This window comes from Delphinapterus leucas, chromosome 13, assembly GCF_059928025.1.
Source record: "Delphinapterus leucas isolate spDelLeu-1000000601 "Yukka" chromosome 13, BTC_Dleu_Yukka2, whole genome shotgun sequence".
Taxonomy (NCBI): domain Eukaryota; kingdom Metazoa; phylum Chordata; class Mammalia; order Artiodactyla; family Monodontidae; genus Delphinapterus; species Delphinapterus leucas.
The window spans coordinates 36,044,099-36,063,184 of NC_143141.1; the positions used below are offsets into that span (position 1 = coordinate 36,044,099).

A 19,086-nucleotide genomic window follows, 5' to 3' on the forward strand; every position below is an offset into this window, starting at 1 on the left:
TGTCTTTACCTTGTGTCATATAGTCTATTACTTTACTTTTGACCTATCCTCTAACTGGGCTTATTATCTGAAATTTCCATAACTTTGGAAATTATTTAAAAGGATGCTTTATGTTAGAATTCTGAGAAATTTTGGTAAAGAACTTCCTTCACTCCTTCCCACCCCATTCCACACACTCATACGCTAAAAACAAAACAAAACGAAACAAAACAAAACAAAACAAAACAAAAAACCCTGGGCCCAACCAGATTCACAGTTTAGTTTCAAATCTTTAAGAAACAGTTATTTTTGTGCTCTTTAAATGATTGCTTTGATTACAGAAGAAAAATGATTCCAATTCATTTAAATGAAATTAGCACAAACTAGATGCCCAAATAAAAAAGATAAACAAATCCCCCTCCTCAAAAAAGAAGAGTCCAAATTCATTGGTAAATATAGATTCAAAAATCTGTAAATAAAATATTAGCAAAATGAATGCAGCAGGAATCCAAAAGAATACTAATTAATTAATTGGTATTTATTTCAGGAATGTATTGATAGTTCAACATTTAAGGATATCTAGTGTAACTAGTCATACTAATAAATAAAAGAAGAAAAATGATACAGCCTTTTTTTAATAAAAAGAGGGAAACTTTACTGAAAAAAGAGGGAAACTTTCTCTAAGACAGATCGGATCATAGCATTTTAGATTTGGAAGGGGGCTTCTTTATTTCCCAAGGTTGACTTCTGTTTCACTGATACGACTTACTACTGCTTCAGTTCAGCTTCTAAGTATTTTTCCTAGTGCTCATACTTCAATCTGTTGCATTGACTTCATAGTAGGTTTTTCTATTCTAACCCACTCTTCTGTAGCTTTGATGTTCTTTCCTTTTACTTAAGGATATGTTTCAGCTGAGCCTTGCATTTCTGCCTGTCATTCTAATAATTCTTGAGGTTAGAGTTTGCTCCTTTGACTCTGACATTTTGTACTGCAAACATTTTCCATTGTTTTCAGATTACTTTTATTTTTTATGCACTCATTTATCTTAATTTTAACTTCTAGAGAGTTATTATTATTTTATCTTTGTTTCAGACTATTTTATAGATATTTAAGATGAATTTGGGCAAAGTAGGTCTTAGGCCTTCCTTTTCATGGTGCAGTATCTTTAGGAATTCTCATTCTGGTTGAGTGTATTCCATCTCTATGAGGAAAATTTATTTTCTTCTGCCCCATATCCAGAAATGATATGTCTGTCTGACCTGAGCAGAAGTGACACAATACGTTATGGTCATGTGCTGAAAGATTCCATATCATAAGGATATCTCATGTTCCTCAAGTTAATCTATAACTTCAATTCTAGGAAAAATTCTGAAAGAAAGTTTTGTTAAGCTCAAAAACGGACTCCAAAAATGAAATGAAGATTACAGTTCTAAAAGTAATCAAGGCAATAATGAAAAAGAACAAAGTTGGAAAGTTTGCCCTATCACATATAGTGGCCCTATGTGTATGATACAGAACAGCAGAAGGAATGGAGTGAAATGGAGAGCCCACACCTCAATGTATGTGAGGTCTCTCTATACAGTGAAAGTGGTGATTCAAACTGGGGAGGGAGAATGAACCCTTCCATAAGTGATGCTGTGACAAGGGATTTGTAGTTGGAAACAACCAATCAGATCACTATCTCATACCAAATGTCACCCTGGATGTATTAAAACCTAATGGGAAAAACACAACTTTCAATCCATTGAGTGAATTATAGAAGGAGATTTTTATGTCATCCTGTTAGTGAAGGATTTCTTCAACCAGATACAAAAAGTAGGAATTGTTTTTTAAGAAAAGAATAATTTTGACTATCTGAAGGGTCTAAAATTCTGGGTGACAAAAGATACCATAAACAAAGACAAGAAGAGAGTGAGAGGGACTTCCCTGGTGGCCCAGTGGTTAAGAATCCGCCTTCCAGTACAGGGGACGCGGGTTTGATCCCTCATGGGGGAACTAACATCCCACATGCCGCGGGGCAACTGAGCCTCTCTAGTGCACTGCCACTAGAGAGAAGCCCACGCAGCCACAATGAAAGATCCTGCATGCCGCAACTAAGACCCGACACAGCCAAATAAAACAAAAATCAAAAAAAAAAAAAAAAAAAAAAAAGAAAAGGAGTGAGAGAAGATGTCTGCAACAAATAAAAAAGGCAAAAGATTACTGTCCGGGATATGTAAATAGGTGGTACAAGTAAATATTAATAAGGCAAACAATAGAAAAATAGACAAAGGTTCAGAACAGGCAATCCCCTGAAGGATGGTAAGTCAGCATTTGAAAAAACATTCAGCTCTTCTGATAAATATAGAAGTGCTTTTTTAAACAATTGTTTGGGGAAGAGCAAGCAGTTTCAGGGGGCAGCAGCATAAAGCCCACAGGGTAGAGGGGTGAGGAGTTGGGGAGTTGGGGAAACGGATCAGGGAGAGAAGGGGGCAGGGGCTCTTTTATAAAAAATAAACCTTTTCCAATAAACTTTTCTATTCCAGTTTCTCAGCCTTTATACGTTCCATCTGCTTGGGACACACAATGTCCACACTGGCAAACTCCTACTCATTCTGTAAGACGCAACTTGGTCTCTGTCTGTTGCCTTTGACCAACACAGATGGGGCTCGTTGCTCCTGCCCCAGGCTCTCAGGGCACCGTGTACATCTCTCAGTCACCATCCTCTGATACTGGGTTGCAATCACTTTTTTTTCCAGCTCCCCTTGTGAGGGTCTTAAGGATATTTGCCTCTCCAGGATCTACCTGTTTGTTGGATGGAAGGAAAGAAGAGCGTGGGGAGACGTCTCTATTGCTCATGGATGTCTCCTGATCTTTTGCCAGCTGGACAGCACCTCTTCCGGTCTCGTCTGGATGAACAGCCTGGGCCTGAGGCTCAGACGGCTCCAGCCAATTCCTGTGATCCTATGTGAACCTGAGGAACCTTCCCAGATGAGTCAAGGATTCTAGAGCACAGCTCCTTGGTGAACGGGCCTACCTAATCATCAACAGTAGATGTCTGGGCTTAATGCAAGCTGGGGGTCTCCCCAAAGCTCACCAGAACAGCATATCCCAGCCCTGCACTTTTAAAGCTTTGGAAAGCCTTTTATTAGAATCCCAGCCATCCTCCTGGACAAGCTTCCGTTGTATATTTCAAATCTCAAAGACTGGTCCTGGCTCTTCTTCTTCAGCTATGGGGTAGATGCTCTGGTCCTGGGGATCCTAGTGAGGGTCTGGCAGATCTGGCCCAATGCTGTATAGGTGCTTCAGACGAGGCACTGTGTGACTGCTACTCCAGTTATAATTCTACAACTCCTTTCCACTGGAAGCAAGAGATTTCCTTGAACACGGATTGTCTGTGCCCACTTCTGAAATACAATTCTGTGTTTTGGTCCATATCACCCAAACAAGTACTATGTGAAATTTTGGGTCCTGAGGGGTAGGGTAAGACACCTATGATTAGGGAGGAATCCCCACAGCTCCTCTATTCCATGTTTGATTTTCTCATTGGTAGAGAAGTCCTGTAGTGCGGGAATTAAACTGGGAGGGGAGGCAAAGTATAGGTGAAACAGGGACTTGAACTAGAATTGGGGGTCTGTTTTTGGCTGTCTGCTAAAGGAGCAGGGGTTTCAAGTAAATCCTTTTTGAGTTTATTTCTTTGTTTTCAAGGATTGGCCACAAATCATTTGCGTTCCTTTACTTATTAAAAAGGGTCACCCCATGGTAATTTACATTTTCTTTTGGCTTAAAACATTTCATTTTCACTATTCTTCTGTTTGACTGACATGTAAAATTCAGACAATATTAGTATTCGTCTGATTTCTTGATGCTAGATAGAGGGAAAGATCCAAGAAATATCCTGTAGTGTTAAGAAAAGTCTAAAGCTATCTGGAACACTTTCTTGCCAATTGACAGGTGCTCTCTTTTCTCAGGAAGAAAATAAAATGAGGCCCTTAAGATAAAATGAGAGGGAAGCAGGTTTGCTTCTCCCATCCCAGCTCTACTAATAATTGTCCTGTTACTGTTGAGGTTTGTTGTTTCATATTTACACATGACCTTCTTTACACAATTATATAAGCCTGCACCAAAATATACCCTCTTTGTGACATGCTTGAGATGTACTTAGCCTATTCCCTCAAGCACTGAGGGTAAACATAACCTTCTAAGATTCTGGGAACAAAACTGGTTTCGTCTTCTCGTGGGTTACCATGGGACCCCAAGGGGCCTCAGCTATGAAAGCGGCAGAGGAATATGGGGTTATGTAGACCTGCACCTTGGAATCCTTTAGTCCTCCTGACTGAGCTTCTTAACCTACACACACACGTCATGTCCTACCCCAAGACCAGATCACCTCTTAGAGAAGGAAAGAGTCCCATGGCAGCTGCTTCTGGTTTTAGCGTGGAGGTGAGCATGTTGGATGTCCCCAGGAGCAAGGGTTTTGCCTGACTGGTGCCATGGTCCTCTCCCCTGCCTCACCACCACCCATTGACCACAGATGGATTCCTAACTCTGAACTCTTAACTACTTCATCCATGGGGGATCTGGAAACTACCCACTAAGACTTGAACCAGACTCCTGCCCTTCTCTCATGGGGATAGATATGCTGGGTCTTTAATTTTGTTTGGACTTTCTGTTAAAACGTGCGTGTCTTACCCACACTTTGCCTTGTAAACTGATTTTCTGGTTTGGAATCTGATCTAGTAGCTACTCCCAGAATAATCAACCCAGGATGGTGTGTCCATGTTCAGACCTTGGCTTCTTTTCAACCCTGAGGACCTAAGTGAACTCCTGGTCATAGCCAGGAGAAGTAGGGTGTTGGGTGGGGAAGTGGCAGCTTCTCTCCACCTTATAATGTGTAAAATATCTCATGTATCATGCCAACCTGTTTAAGAATTACTGATCTTAAAATCCCAGCTATGGAGCCCCAATGTTCTCTTTAGTAATGGCTCACCCAGCCATTGTTACCAAAGCCCCAGGGTGGAAATAAAAACTCCTTCCTAGTCCAAATATAAGTATCACTGGGAAAGATTCCATTGAACTCTGCTGTGGATGGTTTTGTCTTGTTTTGTTTTTAAAATTGCTTTTAACACACAATTGCTGACTAACTATAGTCAGTTGAAATATCCATGTTTTAGAAGTCAGTGGATGTGAAATGTCCCAGATATTTGACTCAATTAAATCCTAACTCAAATGCAGTTCTAGCCCCTGAAGATTTCCATGGGCCAACTGGGTATCAAGATGGTGTGCAGGATTCAGGCTTTTCTTGGTATTTCATGCCTTGGTTCCACAAGTATAAATCTCAGCCAAATTTGGTATTCAAGTAGCCTCCCAGGAATTCTGCTTCATTACAGCCCTACAGAGTTCTGTGCTTAAAGATTCACTCAATACACCCGGGTCCACTCAAAATCAGAGTCAACCCCTCTTCACACCACCTCCCGACTTGGCTTTGAGAAGGGCTCCCCAGACCATCAGGAGGCAAAGCCACCAGTCCCATGAGAAGGTGACAGCTGGAGCAGCTCCAGAGTTCTGCAGCTAGTTTTGTTTTTCTACACCCTCTCCAGCATCTGGAACATGATAAGAAGTCAATACCTTTTGTGACAGTGCATTCACTGTGTGTCCCCAGTGAGGGGTTTTGCGTGGAACCTCGCACGGCCCTCAGATTATTGCTCAGTTATTTCCAAGGGTTTGATATACAAAGAGTAAGAGCAAAATAAGAACCCTGAGTCTCATTTTGATTCGTTTCTGAAACACATTCTTTTGCGTTTATGTGAGTTTCCAAACCTCCCTGTGGTTAAGCTCCTTAGAAAACACATGCTCTTTCCAGTAACCACAGATACAACCAGTCAGAAAGAATCAAGTGGGCCAAATTGAGTTAGAATTGTCCCTCCTCACCCTTTGCACATGGGTTAGGGGAAAACGAAAGGGGACAAAAGAGCTTGCAGTTGGAGCCATCACCCAGGAGTCTTTTAATTCTGGAAGAGCAGAGTCGCGGTAAGCATGGAAATGATAAAACTGTCAGGTCCTGCTTTTCCTTAGCCCCACCCGGCTGAAGTCATTCATGTCCTTAGTGACCCACCCAGGTCCCCAGCTAATCCTGGGAAGGTATGGCAGCCTCAGGCGCAACTAAGCAGGACCAGCAATTAGTTCTGGCCCCATGTTCATCTGTATCCCCCCTCCTCACCTCCATCCCACTCCCCCGCTTCTTCCTTGGCCCTTCTCTCCTTCCTCCTAGCTTCCCCTGCACCCTAACTGGCTGGAGCCCGAAACCCAGCCCAGACCTTCAGCCCTTGTCCTCCTATGATTGACTGGGGTCATGGCCAAGCCTCCCTCCTGCTCAAAAAGCTTGACCTCGACGCTTGTCTCCACTCCAATTTCGTCAGATTCCAGTGCAGACCCAAAGCAAGCCACTGAGCACTGTACTTTGAGTAGATGGGCTACCCACCCTGCTCCTGTCTGCATCTGGAGACCCCAGCCCCGCCGTACTGATGCATGAGGAATTTCCCCTTTAGTCCATCTCACTGATGGCTACGACAACAATGACTTTCAAGCTGTGGAATGCAACCTATTAGTGATTTGGGAAATCAGTTTGGTGGGATGTTGCCAACAGTTAATAAAAATGAAATAGAATAGAAGCATCAGACATGTAGCATACCACAGCAGAAAGTCATGCTACATGAAACGTTTAGTCAACTATGTGTAAGTAATGCACATACACTGTGTTAAGATGTAAACTGTATTTTTCTTGTGAAGGATCAAAAAGATATTAGAGCAAAACATGTACTCCTTTCACCTCCACCAATTTGCCTTTTCTAACGCGCGCCCATGCACTCACGCACCAGGAAAAGCCTAAAGACATTTTCTCACATCAAGTATTGGTACTTTTGGTGCAAATTCAACACAAAACTGTTGTTGTTGCTGTTGTTACGAGAACAGAAAACTGGTTAGCTGTCCAAAAGGTATTTCCCATAATTGAAACGCACACCAAGATGTGATAAAGGAGGGCCACCAGTCAAAGCCACCAATGCGGTTGGTGGATGAACACCAGGTGACCATGACAAGACAAGGGATGGTACTGTGGCTGCCAGAAGACTCAGAGGCCCCCTTCACGTGCAGGCCACAAGGACACAATAAGCCCCCCTCAAACACAGAGCCATAGGAGTGAGAGAAGTGGGGGCAGGGCAAGACTGAAAAGATTGAAATTTACTAAGTGTTTAAATTCTTGCACTGGGCTAGGATTTCCCGTTTGGAAGAAAGGTGCCTCCTCTCCTCACTACACCTGCACCGAGCAGGAGGGTCTTTTGAAGATAAGCAAAGCAGCTTCAAGTTATTTCCTCTACACTCGAGTATAGTGAGCATAAGTTTTTTTCTACCCTGAGAACGGTGGCCACTTTAACTCACTCCCCACTGTCATGATTATTAAACTCCCGGGAGCAAAGTATGAAGTGCTGGTTTTCTTACCCACACTCAGGATTAGCTCTTTCTCAAATATCTGTAAGTTTTATAAATGAAGATGAGTTTTCATTATAGCTTTTATTTGAATGTATTTAATAATAGGCCACAGATTTTTTTCATATTTACAATTTATTTGTCTTTCTTTGTTTTAAAACATGGTGGATCAGTTAGGACCAGCGACATAATGCGTAGGATCCAGTGCAAAATGAAAACACAGGGCCTCTTGTTCAAAAATTATTAAGAATTTCAAGATGGCAACAGCAGAGCATTAAACTAAGGGCAGGACCTTTCTAAGTGCGGGTCCCTGGGCGACCATGCAGGTCCCATGCCCATGAAGCTGACCCTGGCATCGTATCCTTTGCCCGTTTTCTATTGGGGTGCAAATGTTTTCTTAGATCAGGGGTCAGCATACTTTTTCTGTGCAGGGCCAGATGGTAAATATTTTAGGCTCTGTGGGCCATATGGTCTCTGTGGCCACTACTCAGCTCTGCTGTTGTAGCACAGAAGCAGCCATTGACGGAACATGAACTAAATGACAACACAATTTTATTTAGAAAACCAGGTTGCAGGCCATAGTTTGCTAACCTCTGTCCTAGACAGTCACTTTCTTTCAGTCTTCCTCATGACAAGATAATATAAAAATCTATATTTTTTTTCCTGGTAGCTGAAGCTTTAGTGTACTTTCACTATTCATTTCCTGTTATTTATTGCTGAGAATGTGGACTGGAAAAGTTATGCCCTGGGATATATATGGAGGCATTCTTTGCTACCTAATAAATATTTCATGGGTATTTGAAAGGAAAGTTTATTCTCTGTGGGATATAGGGTTCAAAATATATTTATTAAGTCAATCCCATTAATTATTATTCATATCCTCTATATCCTTTGAACACAAGTATTCAGAGAGATGTCTTTTCAGATTCTACTGAGAAAATAATTTGGTTTTCATCTTCAGCATTCAAAATAAATGTGTTATTTTAATACATTTCCTAAATATAAAAGCACTCTTGCATTCCTAGAATAAGTTTTTACTCTTTTACTGTACTTTTAGTTTTGTTTTAATGATATTTGATTTCAGATTTAAAGTTTTTATTCAAATTTGGTCTGAAGTTTTATACGTGTTATCTTTGGTAGATATTGATATCAGATATATGCTAGCTTCCTAAAATAAATTGGGAAACTTCATCTTTTCTATTTTCTGGAGAGTTAAACTTTATTGAAATTTTCTTTTCTTTGAAGATGTGATAGGACTTGCCATGAAACCAACTTGGTCCAAAACCGAAGGATTCTACTGGGGAGGTTGGGAGGAGGGGAAAAATCGCAAAGACTGAACATTTCACCTAAAGGAATTTTTAAAAATCACCACATTGGGGCTTCCCTGGTGGCGCAGTGGTTGAGAGTTCGCCTGCCGATGCAGGGGACACGGGTTCGTGCCCCAGTCTGGGAGGATCCCACATGCCGCGGAGCGGCTGGGCCCGTGAGCCATGGCCGCTGAGCCTGCGCGTCTGGAGCCTGTGCTCCGCAACGGGAGAGGCCACAACAGTGACAGGCCCGCGTACCGCAAAGAAAAAAATTTTTTTTTAAATCACCACATTGGACCCTTATCATCACTTTGGTTCAGAATTTAAGGATTTCCAGCCCTCCTACTACCCAGTAGGTAGGCTTGGGAGGAAGAGGAGGAGTTTGGGAGTTCGATATAGTAAATGACAGTTTTGGGGGGATATATATGAATGTGATATGAGAATTTTTTTTCTATCCTACATTAAAAAATTTACTTTCACTTTCGAGAATCCATTAAATTTTATTTTATTTTATTATTATTATTTTTTTTTGGCGGTACGCGGGCCTCTCACCGTTGTGGCCTCTCCCATTGCGGAGCACAGGGCTCCGGACGCACAGGCTCAGCGGCCATGGCTCACGGGCCTAGCCGCTCCGCGGCATGTGGGATCTTCCCGGACCGGGGCACGAACCCGTGTCCCCTGCATTGGCAGGTGAACTCTCAACCACTGCGCCTCCAGGGAAGCCCCATTCTTTAAGTTTTATATTTTGCTGTATAACCTCATTGATAACAGTATTGTGACTTATTAACTTTTCTGGGACCATTACTTCTGTTTCTGGTACACCGTGTCTTTTTCATATCCTTTATTTCTAATACGTTGTCCATTTTGATGTCAATATTTTCAAGTGACATTTTTCAATAAGGGTATGTGGGTGGTATATCTTTTGAATTTTTATGTCTTAGGAAACCTAGTTATGGAATTTAAATATCACATTTCACTCAAGACTTTACTGAGGTTTTTTGAGCATTTAATGTTGTAGACTAAAAAAAAAAAAAAGTCTAATGCCGCTCTGAGTTTTGGTTTTTTATTTTGTGGGAGATGAGATGCCTATTATTTTCCTTTTTGGAAGAATGTAGACATTTCTGTGTACTCTTATATTTTAAATTTTTATTTGAGATTGTGTACATTTGGATCCTTTAAACATATTAATTAGGCTGAGTATTTGGTAAGTCCTCTAGATCTGAAGACTTCACTCTTTCTTCAGCTCAGGAAAATGAACTTTTATTATTGCATCTCTTATGTTCTCTTTTCCTAGAATTTATATTTATATATATGTTCCTAGCCTATATATGTATATATGTTCCTAGCCTTTGTATTACTTATCTCTTGTCTCATAATTTTAATCTCTGTATTCTTTCTGCTGGAGTTCTGGAAAAAGTTTCTTAAACTGTCTTCTGATGAGCTGAATTTACTTCTGCAGTATTCAGTGTGGTGGTTATTGTTTCCAATGAACTTGAATATTCAGAAACAGCATATTTTCTCTCCAAAAGTTTCTTATTTTCAGCTGTTCCTTTCTCATGACAGACTGCTCTTATTTGTTGATGTAATATCTCAAAATTTACTGAAAATACTAATGAGACATATATTTGTTTAAATGGCTTTGATGGTCATTGCAACTTCTTTTATATAATCACTATTCTATTTTAAAGCTTTTTTTAAGCCTTGATTCACTCATTGGGTAATTTCTTGAAGAAAATTATCCCTACTCCCCTTTTTAGAAGAATCCATATGTATTTGAAAACGTCTTTCTATTTTCTTCACATGTAAGTGACATATTGACAGGTGTCACACTTTAGATCATAACTTTATCCATCAAAGTTCTCCACCATTTAATGTTGCAGAACCTTTGTAGGTAACCTGTATCTTCTCCCCTTCATAAAATTCTTCTTTTGTGTTTGAAATTAAAAATTTTCACCAGGAAATGTTTAAGTATTCATCTCTTTTAATTAATTTTGATTATTACTTGATAAGCCTATTCAATCTACATTTTCAGGCTTTTGTTTTTCAATCAGGAAAGTTCTCTTCAATCAAATCTCTGAATGTTTCTCCTGGACTATTTTTTTAGCAACCCAAATTATCTGATATATTGGATATCTATTTTTATTTTTGTATATTTTTTTATTTTTTTAAATTAATTAATTTATTTATTATTTGCGGTACGTGGGCCTCTCACTGTTGTGGCCTCTCCCGTCGCAGAGCACAGGCTCCGGACACGCAGGCTCAGCGGCCATGGCTCACGGGCCCAGCTGCTCTGCGGCACGTGGGATCTTCCCGGACCGGGGCGCGAACCCGTGTCCCCTGCATCGGCAGGCGGACTCTCAACCACTGGGCCACCAGGGAAGCCCTGGATATCTATTTTTGTCATTCATTATTTATCATCTTCTCTCTCATCACTTTTGTATAACTCATTTCCTATTCAAAGTATGAGGATTTCTCAAACACGCCTTCATCCTTTATTTTCTTCATTGTCAGTTCTGCTCTTTACTGCTTCTGAGGTGACTTTATAACTTTACACTTTCCCATATAGTTTATATTTCTTTAACTGTTCTAGATCCCTTTTCTTCTCTTTTCATATTTTATCACCTGTTTCACAAATTTATTATTTAACTTTACTGAAATCATAACACATATGGTACTAAAACTGACCTCTTTTGCTGTTGAAAATTCTTCCCATAAACATGTTCTTCCACCTCAGGAATTTTGTTTTCACCACTTATTTTCAGTTGGTAAAATCTTGTAGGCCCTATTTTCATCTTTCAATATGGGAAGGTGTAACTGGATCTCCTATTTGCTTCCCCAATACTACATAAATATATATGTATATATGGCATTGTCTTTGCACTTATAAACTTCTCTAAGAACTTAATCTGGGGGAAGGGAGTTGATCTTAAAGGCTAAAGTAAGCTTATGTTATTGTTTCATCAATTAGGGGAGAGCAGGGAATGGAATAACTCCTCATCACTTCTCACAAAGGAACCTAATCCTTGCAAGGTTTGTGGGTTTGTTTTGGACACGGTTACGCCAATTCCAGCTTGCCATATGTCGGGTTTTTTGGCCTGGTGTCTACTCCAAGTTCACACTGTGCTCATTCCTGATCCCTGCTGCATCCACATAATCAAAGACAGAACTCTGCCATTTCCCTGGAAGCCCAGATCTACGGGAAGGATTCAGCAATGCTGGACAGAATCACTGTCACGAAGATGCCTGGTGTTCACGCACTCTCTCTTTAGTGGCTTGGTTTCCCCTTCGACTGTCCAGCGCAGCTGCCTCTGTGTGATGCCGATGCACAAGGGCAGCAGGGCTCTACGGAGATGCCTCTCATCCCCCTTATGTCCCACTCTTGACTTCAAACTCACTTCCAGATTTGGGATTGTTCTTGGGGTTCCTCCATAATATTCTTCTACATGATTTTTTAACTTGGCAACAGAGTTGAAAGTAGACCCCAGCTGACCTCCTTCAAACTCAACCCATCTGCTTTGTTTCTAGTGTAATTTCTTACAAGTGTATTGCATGTCAGTGTTGCTGTCCTCAGTGGTTGGACCTGATGCAGGCTTACCCCAGATGCCTCCTTAAGACTTTCTCTTTTGGGGGATGGGGCAGTTTTAGATGATGTTGGTAGAGGCAGTGAGAAGCTAACTGTCCATGCCCAGCTTCTTTCTCAGAAGTCATCAACAAACTTTCTTTCCTTTCTCATCTCAGAGTAAGCCCTGCAGCTCATTAAATCTTAATTTCTGCATTTATGGTGCCCTGAAACAGCACTTCCAAAAGTCACCAGTGCCTTTATTTCTGCTAAAGCATAGGACCTTTCTCAGTTCTTTCTTGCTGGGTGTATTTGTAGTATATGCATAAATACAACAGAGAATATGTATTGGTTCAGCAAAATGGTTTTTACTGCCTGGTAGGTCCTTTAGGATCGATAAAGATTAGTAATTACACCACGACATGTATTGAGTACTTGCTAAGCAGCAGGCATTGTGCTGAGCACTTTACATTCATTGCCATTTAATAATAATAGCTAGCACTTAATGAGCCCTTCTTACGTGTGCATAGGGCTCAGCTCCGAGAACAACCACCCTATGTGATAATACTATTAGCTCCCTTGTCACAGGTGAGGAAACTGAGTTCACAAAGAGATTAAGTGACTTGCTTAAGGACACACAGCTAGTAAGTGGTAGGGTTGGGATTCAAATTCTAACCCTAGAGTCTATGCTCTTAGTCTAAACATTACTATCCTACGTCTCTTTCCTGGTGTTTAAACCTGTGCTCTTAACACATGAGCAACACTGCCTCCCCATGGACGGGTCAGGAAAGACACAATTCCAATTCATAGCGTTAAATGTTTCGTTAGGGAGAAGTACTGGAGAAGTTCCACAAACTGTTATGGAAATTTGGGAGTGGGGATGCCAGGGACAGCTTAAAATCGGGGTACCTGAATGGAATCAGGAGTCCCCAACTGGTTGCCCATTTTAATGGGATAAGGTGTACAAGGGGATTCACCCATTTGGCTTTCAACCCTCTCCTCTTGTTCCTTTGATAGTGTCTTTTATGACGGTCAATAATCAGGATGACCATATAATTTAAAATCCAAACTGAAACACTTTCAAGAGTAAACTAGGAAGCCACTAATAATTACATCGGGGGACTTCCCTTGTGGTCCAGTGGTAAAGAATACACCTTCCAATGCAGGGGACTGGGTTCGATCCCTGGTCAGGGAACTAAGATCCCACATGCCATGGAGCAACTAAGCCTGTGCGCCACAACTACAGAGCTCGTGGGCCACAACTAGAGAGTCCGCGTGCCACAAACTACAGAGACCATGCGCCCTGGAGCCTGCGTGCCACAACTAGAGAGAAGCCTACGCGCCACAACGAAAGATCCCACATGCCTCAACGAAGATCCCGTGTGCCGCAACTAAGACCCGATGTAGCCAAAAATAAATAAATAAAAAATAAATCTTAAAAATAATAATTATATTGGGACAAGCACGATCCAGGAATGTACCGGGCCATTCATTTATTTATGGTTAGCTTATGGCTGTCCAACGGTATCTTGTATTTCCTTTTACCTAATATTCCTTATTATTGTGACTGGTGTATAGTTACAGTTAGGGTAATTCATTTTTCTCTTCTTTGTTATATAATTTCCATAAACCTGGTATTTGCATTATCTTTTATGTAAGGAATGATGACTATACTTCTGAACATAATCTTTTGCCAAAAGGTATTGGGAAGGCCCTGTTCTAGGTGGTTCCTACGGGAATGAACTGTATATGGTTGAGCAGCAGGGTTTGAGGAAAAGAAGATAAGGCCCTTGAATGAGACCTCAGAGGACACACACTAAGGGTTTTCTTCTCCATCTTTTGATAATGGACCTCTCTGCTGCTTATCATGTGATATAAGTTGTTATGGGGTTGAGGGATCCTGAACAAGGAATGGATTTTGAATAAAGATGAGATGTAAAGAGATGACTGTTCTTAATTTTTTGTGCCACAGGGAGACCACAACTAGTGAGGGGAGGGGACCAAGTGCCGGTCACCATCTCAAAGGATAAGAGGGCATCACCTATATAAAGATGGAAATGGTGTTAAAGGGCATTACAGCTAAAGGCAAGAAAGAGCATGGGTTAGTTCAGGGAACTGCACAGCACGTTTTGCTGGACATTGCAAGGGTGTGGGATGTGGTAGGAGATGAAGCTAAGGGAAACACATAGTGGCCGGAGCAATAGGCTCTTGGATACCTCGCTAAGGAGTATACATTTTATACTGAAAGAACTTTGGAAGTGTTCAGAGGTTGAAGGGTTGGGGGAGATGATGTCAAGATTAAAATCTGTGTTCTAAAAAGATCAATTTGGTACCAGTGTCGAGAGTATAGGGTAGGCGGAAAGGTAAAAAAAAAAAAAAAAAAAAAAGGAGGTAAAGAGACCAATGTAGAGAACGTTTCAGCGAACTGTGTGTCAAATGGCCTGAACTAAGGTAATGGCAGAGATGTGGGAGCAGATACTGTCAGGCCTTAGAGTATGAGAAAGACTCTCAGATCTTTGACTTAAGTGGTTGGATTTATGGCGATGCTGTTTACCAAGACTAGGAATAGAGATGGATTTTAGGGGAAAAACATCTAGTTGGTCACCCCTCCACTGAAATTCTCTCTCTCCTTGCCTCATTGGTAAGAGTTCTTTGCTGTTTCTCCTCCGACTGTCTGGTAACTTCTCTCGGCTCTGGTTAGTGGAGTTTCTTCTTTGGCCCAGACATTCCTGTTGGCAATTCCTCTAGATTGGACCCTGGCCATTTTCTTCATTAAACTCCACCTCTTCTTGACATTTTTAAATCCTGATGTTATCTTGATATTATCCCCATATTATTTATTATCCCTCCATACTTTCAACTACCACCCTTGGGCTAACAACACTCAAGTCTTTATTTTCAGTTCCCAGGGTATAAATCCAACTGCCTACTCGACACCTTCACCCAAATGTCCCACATGTTCAGACTCAATTCGTCCACACCAAACTCCTTTTTCCTTCTGAAACCTACTCCTTCCCCTCGCAACTCTTTCCTCTCCCATTCACTCACAGCCAACGGTTCAAGTCCTGAGGCTCCACCCTACAAAGGTACTCAATTCCTTTTGTTCTTTTTTCCCCAATCCTCTGACATAATCTCATAACCTACTGCTGATATGAAAAAACTCACTCTTTCCAGATTCTTTTCCTGTCCCTCTCTCTGTCATGTTTACGTCACGAAGAGGATGTGTCACTTTGCTTTCTTGTATGGCCCCTTTGTCATCAATTTTTTTTTTTTTTTTACTTTGTCACCTGTCAAAATCCTGCTCAACATTCAAGGTCTGGATCCAAAGTTACCTTCTCTAGGAAGTCTCCTAAGCCTCTCTTATCTCAACCAAAATTCATTATTTCACCAAGTCTGTTTTCCTAGCCCTTTGCTTCTTCTACTAGACTGTGAAATCCTCGAGAGCCAGGGGCATGTCATACGCATTTTGTAATAAGATAAATTTAGCAAAGTTTGATAAATACTGAATTGAATTGATGTATTCCTTACCCTAGCCAGGCAGTCCTGCTTATAATCTAAGGAGGTGTCTTTTGTTAGAGGACCACATCCTTTTTCCCTAGGGGTAATTACCACCATTACCACCACCACCACACCATCAATACCACCATCAATATCACCACCTTCACCATCACCATCACCACTACCATCACACCATCAATACCACCACCATCACCATCAGCCCTATCGTAGTCATCACTGCCACCATCAATAACACCATCACCATCACCACTACCGTCACACCATCAATACCACCACCATCACCATCATCACTACCATCACCACCACCAGTACTGCCACCACCACAACCACCATCGTCATCAACATCTTGGGCACTCACATACCAAATGCTTCATTAAAGCTTTTAATCTAATATTATTTAATCTTTAGGACACTTCTGCAAGGCAGAAATTTTAATGCCTGTTTTATTAATGAGAAGACTGAGGTTCGGAAAGGCTAAATAATTTGCTCAAGGTTGTACAGCTTGGTGAAAGGTTGAGCTGGTATCTGAAGCCAGAGATGCCTGATTCCAAAGTCAGCTCCCCCTGTGCTTGAGCTCAGTTCATTCCCATGAGGCACTGGGTCACATTTCATGCCAGGAGTCTTGAAAGAAAGGAAACAAAGGACTGTCCTAGCAAACACCATGGCCTCCGTGTGTTTGCACGCACGGCAGGACCTGCCAACAAAAGAGGGCAAAGCATGGCCTGTGACCTTGGCTCTTCCTCTCCATATCATGTTGGGCTTCCCCTACCACCATCTAAAATAAGAACTCTGCTTGGCATCCAGTTCTCAGGCATCTACTGCCTCAGCTACATCCTCATGATAGAGGAACAAGGCCATCATTATGGGACAGCTTTTCTTGTCTTCCTGTTCACTTTCATGATTTATTGTGGGAGGGACAGACGCACATCACAATCGCCTGGGAAGCTTTTCCAAAATATACACGCCTGCCCCAGGCCCCTGAGGATCTGATCTGGCCCCTGGTTGAGAGCCACTTGTTTAGCACATTCATTTCCAAGGTCCGCAGTTCTCACTGGCCCTCTTATCATTGAAGACTCCCTCGTTCTTCCTCCAGACAAATGTTCTTCCTGCTCAGATGTAGTCCTACCATGCTTGGAATTGGCTTCACTGGCATGCCTTGATCTACTCTGCTTTCTTTCAGTCAGGGGTTCTCAACCAGGATGGTACCATCTCACAGGAAGGCATTTAGAGATAAATGTAGAGGTATTTATTTCTTGGATATCACAACAACTAGGAAGACTAGTGGCATTTACAAAAGAAGGATCAGAAATGCTAAGCAGCCTACAGTCCCTCACGGTGAAAAACTGTCCCACTGAAAATGGCAATTGACACCCCTACTTAGAAAGACGTTTGGCTGGAACCCAGATACTCTTGATTCAAGGTCTGAATTAGCTTCTGCAATGAACAGCATCCTCTCGGCCTGGCTGCCGCTGTGTTCCAGGGGCTGCTCTCCACTCACCGTCTTTCAAATTCCCTCACAGTCCACAAACTATGGGCAAAGGGATTCTTAGCTTTCAAATATATTTGTGTAATACTTAGCTATCAAGGAAGCATGTCTCATCTTCATTTCTGTTTCCATTTAATCTAATTTAATCCCCTGCCCACGGCACTGAATGTTTCATCTAAAGAATGGGAGCAATGGGAAAGGGAGGAAAAAAGCAAGGGGCCATCACTGCCTCATGGGTGCGTTTGAGCTGTCATGTCTGATCATAATTCCAGGTTGATGAATCCATCTAAAACGTGGCTCAACGCTGACTCTGTACCAGAAGTCTTACCTCTTTATCCTCTCCCAGGGACTACTCCTTTCTTGCTTACTCAGGCAAAAGCAGTGTGTAATTAAAGGTTTGTAGTAGAGGCTTTTAATGCCCACCCATATCTGGCTTTCCTCTCCTTTTAGATACACAGGAGGATGACTTTTTTTTTTAATTAATTAATTTATTTTTGGCTGTGTTGGGTCTTCGTTGCCGCACACGGGCTTTCTCTAGTTGCGGTGAGCGGGGGCTACTCTTCGTTGCGGTGCGCGGGCTTCTCATCGCGGTGGCTTCTCTTGCTGCGGAGCACGGGCTCTAGGCAGGCAGGCTTCAGTAGTTGTGGCTCGTGGGCTCTAGAGCGCAGGCTCATTAGTTGTGGCACATGGACTTAGTTGCTCTGCGGCATGTGGGATATTCCTGGACCAGGGATTGAACCAGTGTCCCCTGCATTGGCAGGCGGATTCTTTACCACTGCGCCACCAGGGAAGTCCCAGGATGATGTTTTATCACCCTCTTTAGGGTGAAGCCACGTGACCAGTTCTGACTGATGGCTTGTGAGTGGAAGGATACATGTCATTTCACAACTCTGCAGAGTTGAATTTCCCTTTTCCATCAGATCCAGTCTGAACAAGCTATTAATTTATTGGCAGTGCTCCAGCTGGAGACTCTCCAGCGTTTCCTTCCTTTGCAGCCGTGATGGCGGAAGCTGGTGTTAAGGAATCTCCACCAGCCTAGCCCTCAGATGACTACCCTGAGCAGAGCCCCTGTTGACCCTCACCAGACGTGGAGCAGAGGCAGAGATCACAAAGGTTTATACCTTTGTTGTTTTGTGTCACTGACAGTTGGGGGATTGTTTGTTACCACGGCATAACCTAACCTACCCTGATTGATTCAATGTTCTCTTACATGTTTAGATTCTTTTCATCTTGCGCATAGATCATGAGTCAGAGAGGCTGAGTTCACCACTTACACTGACATTGGCTAACCTTGTTAAACCTGTTTCCTCATGTGTCAAACGGTGATCATGACTGTGCTGGCCTTACGTGGTTGCGAAGGAGATAACTAAATGGGATCATACAGGCGAAGTGCTTATGCAGTGCATGGCAAGGGCTCAGAAAACCTTATTATTTCTTCTCCTTATTGATCTAAAATTGACTTTACCTGCGCCCCTGTCCCAAATCCTCACTGGAGCCTTTAGCTTTGACTGCCTGGAGTCCTTCTAATATATTTCTACATAAAAAGCAAATAGTCTGGGACAGCTTCCTGCTTCTCTTCCATTCCTTACAGCACCCAGAATAGGGCATTGTTTGCAATAGGCATTGTCATCTATGATTTTAATGGAGCACACACTTGTGACTGGAATTGAGAACATATTTACGCCAAATGAATGAAAGACTCAGCTCTTCCAAATGGAAGAAATCTAGTTACTATTTTCAGTACAAACCTGGCATGTCTGGGAAACATGTT

At 42.0% G+C, this 19,086-nt stretch overlaps 1 protein-coding gene across 2 annotated transcripts in view; it reads right to left on the minus strand.

The window, feature by feature from the left end:
• Positions 1 to 19,086, minus strand: part of ANTXR1 (ANTXR cell adhesion molecule 1) — a 241,700-nt gene that overhangs the window by 215,310 nt on the left and 7,304 nt on the right. The window lies entirely within an intron of this gene.